Source organism: Salvelinus sp. IW2-2015, linkage group LG1 (assembly GCF_002910315.2).
Source record: "Salvelinus sp. IW2-2015 linkage group LG1, ASM291031v2, whole genome shotgun sequence".
In the NCBI taxonomy this organism is placed as follows: Eukaryota; Metazoa; Chordata; class Actinopteri; order Salmoniformes; family Salmonidae; genus Salvelinus; species Salvelinus sp. IW2-2015.
The window spans coordinates 21,023,486-21,032,106 of record NC_036838.1 but is presented as its reverse complement, the minus strand read 5'-3'; the positions used below and the strand labels follow the sequence as shown (position 1 = coordinate 21,032,106).

Below are 8,621 nucleotides of genomic sequence, written 5' to 3'. Positions count from 1 at the left end.
AGCATGACTGTAATGTGAGGGCCCATTTAACCAAGCATCTCCCCTCCTTCCCATAGCAGCTAAACCTGCCTTGGAGAGCAGCGAGGGAGGGGGTCCCGCTGCCAATAAACTATCCACCATCCCCCCACCTTAGAGGGATCTGTCTAACCTTTGACCCCCCCACTCAGTCTCAGCCCTCTTCAGTCCTCCTCCTCCTCCCCGCCCATTCCCGCATTGTCTCGCCAGCAATAATTATTCCCAGAGTTCTAGTCCCAGGCCCTGCCTACTAACTCAACTCCCCAACGGGTTGAGGGACTAATAAAAAGCCCTCCCCCAGCTGCGGAGTGGAGTGGTATCCCCCGCTGGGTTAGCGTTTAGGCTACACGGCTGGCCCAGGTCTGCTAGAGGAATTAGCATAGGCAATGTTCTGCACAACATGGCTGGAGTGGCTTTTCACTTAACAAGCTAAGGTAAAAGAGAAGGGCAGGAGGGAGGGATGAAGGAAAGGTGGGGGTGGGGGAGTAGAGCATGGTGCTTGCAATGCCAGGGTTGTGGGTTTGATTCCCACAGGGGACCAGTACGAAAAAGTACAAGTCTCTCTGGATAAGAGCATCTGCTAAATTACACAAAATGTAAAATGTTGAGAGGAGAACCACAAGACAGAAGCTTCCAAAACTCCTGAGAATTTTGGCTAATGAAGCATTGGCATCGCTTGGTTAAAGTGTTTCCCAATCCGTTCCTCGTGGACCCAGAGCCCCTGCATACATTTAAAATATTTTAGCTGTAGTACACCTGAGATTCAACTACTGGGATTGAGGATTAATTTAGCAAATGAATAAGCTGTGCTAGTGCTGGAACAGAACAAATATGTGCAACAGGTGTGAGTCTCCTTCCAACAGGATGGAGACATGTCACCGGCCCGCTAACCTTTGGAAACGTTTGCGTCGCTTTTGCATTAGGGAGAGGCAAGCGCTAGCAAATTAGCGGTAGCCTTGAGGGGCAAAAAGGTAACATATCTGTGGTCGACATGCTATGCTACGGTACAATGCCGACGCACACGATATGATGGCGCCGACAGAGAGGGCTGCTTCGCTTCGAGTTCTTAGGAAACGTTGCTTGTTAGATATTGCGGCACGGTCGGAACTAGAAGCACAAGCACTTCGCTACACTCGCAATAACGTGCTAAGCAGCTGTATGTGACACACAACATTTGAGACGAGTGGCGGGCTCATCATATCTGTCTCGAACTCTTCACACACACAGACAGAAGAGAGCGTTGACAAAGGGGGCTAGATAGAAGGGGAGGGCTTGTGATGTTGTAGGCCGACGTGTTTTAGTCTAGAGAGCATGGGTCAACATCAGTCCTGCAGGAAGCCCCCCCCCCCCCCAATCCGCCCCCACCCCCGGGTCGTGCACATTTTAATTTCCGCATCACACTAAACGGTCTGTTTCAACACTCAATGGCTTCATGACTAGTGAAATCTGTTGGAGCAGAGTTAGAACCAAACACAAAAAGTGCAGGTCCCTTGGCTGACTGGCAGTGAGAAACAACTTCACTGGAGTGGAGTCGGGTGGGAGGGCGCTTCTTACCACATAGCTCCTTTTACCACTCAAACCTCTGACCGCGCTTCAGTTTCACAGCTTTTTCTTATCTAAAAGCTATCTGCAGCTCGCTCCGCGGCCGTCGGTGCCTGCAATATCCAGCTATCCCTTCAGGCCGAGACAGACACAACAGAGAGATTAAGAGCAATAAGTCACTGGGAGTTTACTCTGGAAGTGAGAGGCTGGAACGTGAACTAGTGATTCCGAACTACACCAATGGAAGTTTATTTTAGTCTTAACTGGCCAAAGCCGAATCTAGCCTAGTTTCCCACCCTTGAATGAATTTAGCTAACCGTCAACACAGCTAGTTGGGTATCAACTAGGCTATTTCTCGACGTGACTGCCCACTTCCACTTCACCACACACCACACACAGGGGCCAAACTAGCCTGAAGCAGGCCACTTCCAAGCACTCAGGGGGAAACAAGGCAGCAAACAAAATGAATAAATGAACACTTACCTACATCTGGTAAACACACAGGTGTTGAGTTCAGATGGGTGCGCGTGCATGTGTGTGTAGCAGTGAGTGCCAGGTACCAATCCACCACCTCTTGCCATCACACACACACACACACACACACACACACACACACACACACACACACACACACACACACACCGCCTGAGGGCAAAGCGGCGCTGTTGACCTCCTTTAAATGAGCCTTTCTTCCGCTAACAGGGAGGGGTGAGCGCCGGTCTCACATTTATGTCGCCACACCACACCTGATTTATAGTATCGCTGGCGGCCATGCTTTCCCTGGGCAAGTGGCTCTCTTAAAGGGCCGGCAGCGCATTCTATTATTCTTATTTACAGGCAGGCAAATTAATTATTTAAATTCCCCTCGGTAAACAGAACAGATATGATGAGAGGGACAGTGCCAAGGCAGATACTGCATTGCAGGGAGAGGAGAGGGGCAATAGAGACAGAAGGCGAAAAAACAAGCAATTATGAAGTGAGCCTGCCACACCATTAACACGAATCACAACAATAAAAAGCCTGTTGTCAACTATTCCTAGTTAAATCTTCCCCACAACGGAGAGAGGGTAAGCTTATATTAAACCTAGGAATGGACACACACACACACACACACACACACACAAAGGCCTTTTTAGCTAAGTATGTTGCCTATACGTGCGCAGTGCACACCTACACACACACAAATTGTGTGCTGCACCAACAAAAATACACATATTTTGCTTTGCTCAGTGTGCCGCCTCCTCTCCCACAGTGGTTTTCATTAAACAAGCCTGAAGAGGCTGACAGACTCCACTGAGCAGTACAAACAACCACTAGGCTCCCGCATCCTTTGGAAAATACCATTGTCAACACTAACAGTATTCTACCAACAATATTCCATTTTCATAAAGGCCTACGTGCACAGTTTAATAAATCCAGGAATTTATTTGGCATTCATTAAAAATGAATTTCCTGAATTAAACTTGAACGACACCAACAACCACGCTATGCGAAATCCGGGGTCTTGTTCATTAGGTACCAAATTGAATGAAATGGGGGGGGGGGTCTACCTGGACCTTTCCAATAAGTAAGCTCAGTTCTGTTTTCGGTTTCAAAACAAGTGTACCGCAGTTGGGCGACTGCTTGACATCTGGACAGTGACGTCCTGATTGATACACTTCCTGGACGGCTCCATTGACTGTCCCCTCAGCGGAGGAAGAATGGAAACGTTTGCCGTTCGGAGCTTGGTGGACCAATAGGTGCCTGAGTCAGCCTTTCCCTTGGATTATTTCCCAGTAAATGCCCCCATAGCATCAAAACTGTCAATTGAAATCAATAACTGTCAACAGAAGCCAAACTCTTTTCTCTAGGCAGGGGGGAGGGGGCAATACACCGTAGTTGCAATGGTGGGTGAAACACTGGTCTTGGTCAGCTGGTTATCCATCCTGGGGTTTGTTCAAGAGGATGCAACGTTACAGAACCTTTCCGATAGAAATGCATTGTGTGGTAGAACGGATACAATGACGTGGTCTGGTGCACTGGCACCATGACTGCACACTGCCGATTAAATTCAAGGTCAGTCCCATCGAACAGTTAGTCACTCAGTCCGTCAGTATGCCTGACAGGCCTTGGGAGGTTTTGTATTGGAGAGAGTTCTATATTAGTCGTGTAAAAAGGCTTATCTCTCACGTGTGTCAGGGCCCTCAGACAAGCCCTTTCACTGCTGGCCTCTCTGGTGCTTTTTAATATCACTGCTAGCCCAGGGGCAGCAGGGAACCCCAGAGAGACAGTCACAGTGTTCAAAAAGAGAGGGAAGGAGATGGAAAGAGGGAGAGGGAACGAAGGAAGGGTGGTTATAACGTTGAGAGACAGAGAGAGAGTAACGACAGGGAGGGAGGCAAAAGGAGAATGAGAGGAGAGGAGGAAGAGAAAGGGGAAAAAGCGAGGGGGGAAAATATGAAAGAGAGGAAGAAACAAAAATGACAACCCATCTCCACTGGTACGTATATGGAAAGAAGAGATTCCATTACGCTCCATTGAGAAAGCCCTCAATCATCTTCAAGGGGAAATTAAACCACTCGCATGGCATCCCGCTGCCTCCCTCTGACAAACTCACATTGGTAAGAGGTCTCCTTTTACACTCGCACTGAACGCTTCCTCCTTGAGAGAGCCAAGAGTGAGCCAACACAGAGCAGCCTGGGCTGGCATGCCAGGAATATCGCAGATACCACGGCGGATTGGACCGGAACCGCGGTGGATGTGTCCTAATGAGCCGAAACCAACAATTAACAGAAGTCAGAACAGAGAGAGGGGAAGCGGAGATTCCGAAATGTGGGAATCGTGACAGGGTGTCGGTACCCAGCAGGGGCACTCCTCAGATGGAGAAACACACATGGCCCTGACAGGAGGAAAGAAAATGAGAGATGGCGAAGAAAGAAGGAGTGACAGAGGAAGAGAGAGGAGGGAAAGCGACAGTGGGAGAATGAGAGGAGAGAGATAGAAACAGCAGGAGAGAGAGCGAGAGAATACCTCAGGATGAGGTTGTCACACCGGTTTAAAATGTTTGCCAGTCAAGGGGGGTGTTAATGTAGCAGTCTTCTGCCAAGTCCACTCACACACACTGGAGACGCACACAAACGTAAGACTCACACACACACTGGAGGGAGGTACTGACTATTGAGTCACTTTATAAAGCCCGTTAGCCCTACAGAATCAAGTTAGATAGTAGGTTCTTCCTCATTCCTCAATTAGGGCGGCAATTAGCCTAGTGGTTAAAACGTTGGACTAGTAACCGAAAGGTTGCAAGATCGAACCCCGGGCTGACAAGGTGAAAATCTGTCGTTCTGCCCCTGAACAAGGCAGTGTTCCTAGGCCGTCATTGAAAATAAAAATTTGTTCTGAACCGACTTGCCTAGTCAAATGAAGGTAAAAAAATAAATAAAAAACCCAGTTGATATCAACACTTGATCAGTAAATGGCCAGCTCTGGCATAGTTCAGGATAGGAGAGCTACAAAATAATTTGACGTCATTACCGTCTATGGAGAGTAGATTTGTATCATACGACGCAGAGGGTGGATTGTTTGTAGTTTTCTGGCAGAGTTATTTGCAAGGCCATACTGGAAAGGCTAAACGACAAAACGTGAGGGCCCACACTTATTAATCCATTGATGACAGAGCAAGCCATGGAGTCACAATACAACAACACACAGACACGTCCATATGGGCTACTGCTTTATGTAATCGCTAAGAAGAAAGAAAAAATGCAATGTCTGGTAAGGTTATCAAGCAAAACTTCAGGTTCAATTCTTCAAATTCACCTCAGAAGATTGTCTATCATCTTGGCATTAATCACAGTCAGATTAATCCCATACATTTGTTAGAAGAAAAATGTCCTCGCTAGCGCGACAAACTCGAAAAGTATATTTTTTAACTTCTCCGGTTGTCAGTGAGCATGGTCCTTTTGCAGGTAGGAATGCAAAACAATATAGCCACAGAAAAGTACAATTAAATAAACTTGTCAAAGAGCCGGTAGTGCATTCAGATTTCTATCAACTGAACCATGCACGGAAGAATGTAAATAAGTGCACCAGCTCGTGCAATAAGTGCATGAGTCCCGTGCATGCATTTTCATCTTGTGTGCATGATTCAGGTGATATAAATCTGAAAGCACTACCACCGCTTTGAAAAGTTGATTTAAATTCTACTTTCCTGTGGATATATGGTCTCGCATTCATACCTGGACAACCGTAAAGTAGGCCTAAATTCAAATACAACTGCCTTCAACATTCTGGCTTGTATTTATTTAATTTAACCTTTTCATCTACTTGTAGAGGTGGCGAGAGGAAACTTTCCCAATCCAAATGCTCATTTATGCCGGAGTCTTCAGGTTAGACATGCAGGTGAGTTTGAGGGCTGAAGATGAAGGATGGGCGAGGAAATTGGATTGAAAAGCACCAGCGTGCGAACGTCATTCCTACCAACGTGTCATTCAGCTACATTGTTGCCACTGGTCGCGCACTGATACGTTGTATCTAGTTTGAATACAACTACAGAATTTAAACATTGTAGCCGCAATGATCTATGTAGACTAGAGCTACAACGCATACCCAGTGGATTCAGACACTTTTTTAGTAGCTAGAAGACCAACCGGTCTGTCATTCAGTGATTTACGAGCAGAAGCAAATGCCAATCCGATGACTTAGGGACAGTCATATTCAACCAGTACCTCCTACTAAACAAACACTTGTCACGCTTGAGATCCTTCAACATTTACATGTGAATGGGTAGTCGTAGCCTTTAACCACCAAGCCAATGTCTGTTGCCTAAATTGTAAACTGAGGGCAAAGGCCAACGGGCAAGACAAATCAGCCTACAACATATTTAAATAATACACTCAAATTCGGTCAGGCTTTTTAATTGGTGAATGCTATATGTTGAGGAGGAGGGTGGGTCATGTGTATTTGCTCACCAGAATTATACTGAAAAAACTATTAAAGAAAAATCTAATAGTATTTAAGTGCATATGCAATAGAAGACAGCCAATGCGTAGACCAACACACCCACCGACAACCCTCAACCTTCTATTACCACTCAATAGGGAATTACAATTGCTGTTGAATAACAAAGCCTACAAATTGCCACTCATTCCTTAGCAGATTAACGCTCTTTTAACACACCATGGAACACCATTTCTAATTATTTTAGAGCCAATAGGGGAATCGATTTTTCGAAGTCCCTTGCGATATGCACCATTCCCTTCTGTCCATTTAATAGCATAGAACTAACAAGAAATAGCCCTATTAAATAACCCCAATATGTGAGAGCATGCAACGAATTTCAATGTAAAGCCATGTATGAGCCACACATGCCACCCTCCCCAGTGTCCCCACTCACCGCCCAAAACAATTTTCCAGGCGACAGTGTCTGTCAGTGAATGGATATAATTATATAGTCTATGGAGGAATTCCTTTTCAAAAAGGCAATGCAACAACATTCCCTTTACAATGAGGTAACCAATAGTTTGCTTTTCCATTCACCGTTGAACTAAAGGTCCTTGCCCATGTTTTTTCGAATTGAAAAACAATATTGATATAAGGATGTTAGGATAGGATGTAGCCTATAATAAAACCCTGGGTGAACAGCAATAAAATAGGCTAGAGTACAATAAGTCTTGAGATGTAAGCTCGAATTGTGCTTCTGCTCAGTTAATTCAAGTAGACTATCTGCTTGTAGAACAGCGAAGGGATACATCCACACACCGAACCCACACAACCCCAGCCAACGCTCCAATATCCGCAGTTTTCCGCTGTGACTTCGGTGTTGATTAACTCTTGAACTGATTGAATTACATAGAAAAACAGTTGGACAAGCATTCCAAGACTGTTTGTGAAGAAGTTCAAATCACAGGTAAATAAATGGGTTGCGCTTAGGTAACAAAAAAAAAGGACTGGTTGCTTGCCTCATACAAGGTCTGTTTTGAAATCACAAGCTCCATAAACTCGTCAGACGCAACGCAGAGGTCCTCCTACCAGAAAGGAGACACACAAAAAACATCCGATACCAAACTCGCAACAAGGGAGCGAAAACACCCAAATGTTTCAAACCAAAATAACCGTTTATCTCGTTCAAAGAACGCACCAAACTCCTCTGGGTACTTACAAATTCAAGTGGTCATTGGGTAAGATATCCTAGCCAATGTGGTTAAAATCCAAAACTTGAGGACATTTCCACTCTTGTCACCGTGTACTAGCGAGCTCACCACGGCGGCTCCCTTCGTGTGAATGAAGAGGAATGCAGCTCGAGGCTTCAAGAGAGAAGCCTGCCTCGATGTGTCTAGCAATGTGAGGGAGCGGGGCGAGAGCGAGGACTGCCTCAATACCTTGTATATTCCACAGAGGGCGTTGATGAGTAGAGTGATCAATTGTACCGCAGATAATGGAACGTAAATCACAGGAAATAGATGTGGTGGTGGCAGCTGCAGAGAAGTACTTGGGTGTACGAGATTTTACTGGAGAAGAGTTACAAAGTGTGTTGAACGATAGTGTCCCGTGAGGACTGCCGGCCTGGTGAGGGATCAGGTTGGGCAAACTAGTTGAATAGTGGTGAGGTTTTGAAGGGTGTCGGATTAGTTGGTAGGGCAGTTTTTCTTCCCTATTCCTCGTCCTTTTTCCCTCCTGTTTGTCACAAAGTGTAATGAATTCACACACCAGAACAGTAGGCAGACGCAGCCCTCAGAGTAGGTGGTGGCATGCACCTCTAACGAATGTTTGGAACAGCCATAATACCATAGAAAAAAAAGTCAGATGGTGGCCACAGCTTGAAATTGGCAAAACAACCTCACTTTCTTGGCCTTTAATCATGTTCTGTAAGAAGATAACTTAATTTTCCCTGAGTTGAGGAATGAATAAAAGGTTAGGCAATATGAATAACAAATGATCAGTCTATATTTGTCTTTGTCAACAAGAGGGCTATTGCTTCAGTTCAGGATAGGCTAGGCTTGATTGTTCACAGACAAACAGGGTTTGTTACAGACCCGTCTATAGAAAAGGTTCTTTTTGACAGTAGAAGTGACTTTGAAACCTGA

General features: G+C 45.6%; 1 protein-coding gene across 2 annotated transcripts in view; it reads right to left on the bottom strand.

Annotated features, from left to right (window-relative positions):
- Positions 1–7,858, bottom strand: part of LOC111962397 (plexin-A1) — a 284,935-nt gene extending 277,077 nt beyond the window's left edge. For both annotated transcript variants that reach the window (XM_023985463.2, XM_023985470.2), the window contains exon 1: positions 7,697–7,858. The gene's annotated coding sequence lies outside the window, so the exon portion shown is untranslated. The remainder of the gene's footprint in view (positions 1–7,696) is intronic.
- Positions 7,859–8,621: the final 763 nt, after the last annotated feature.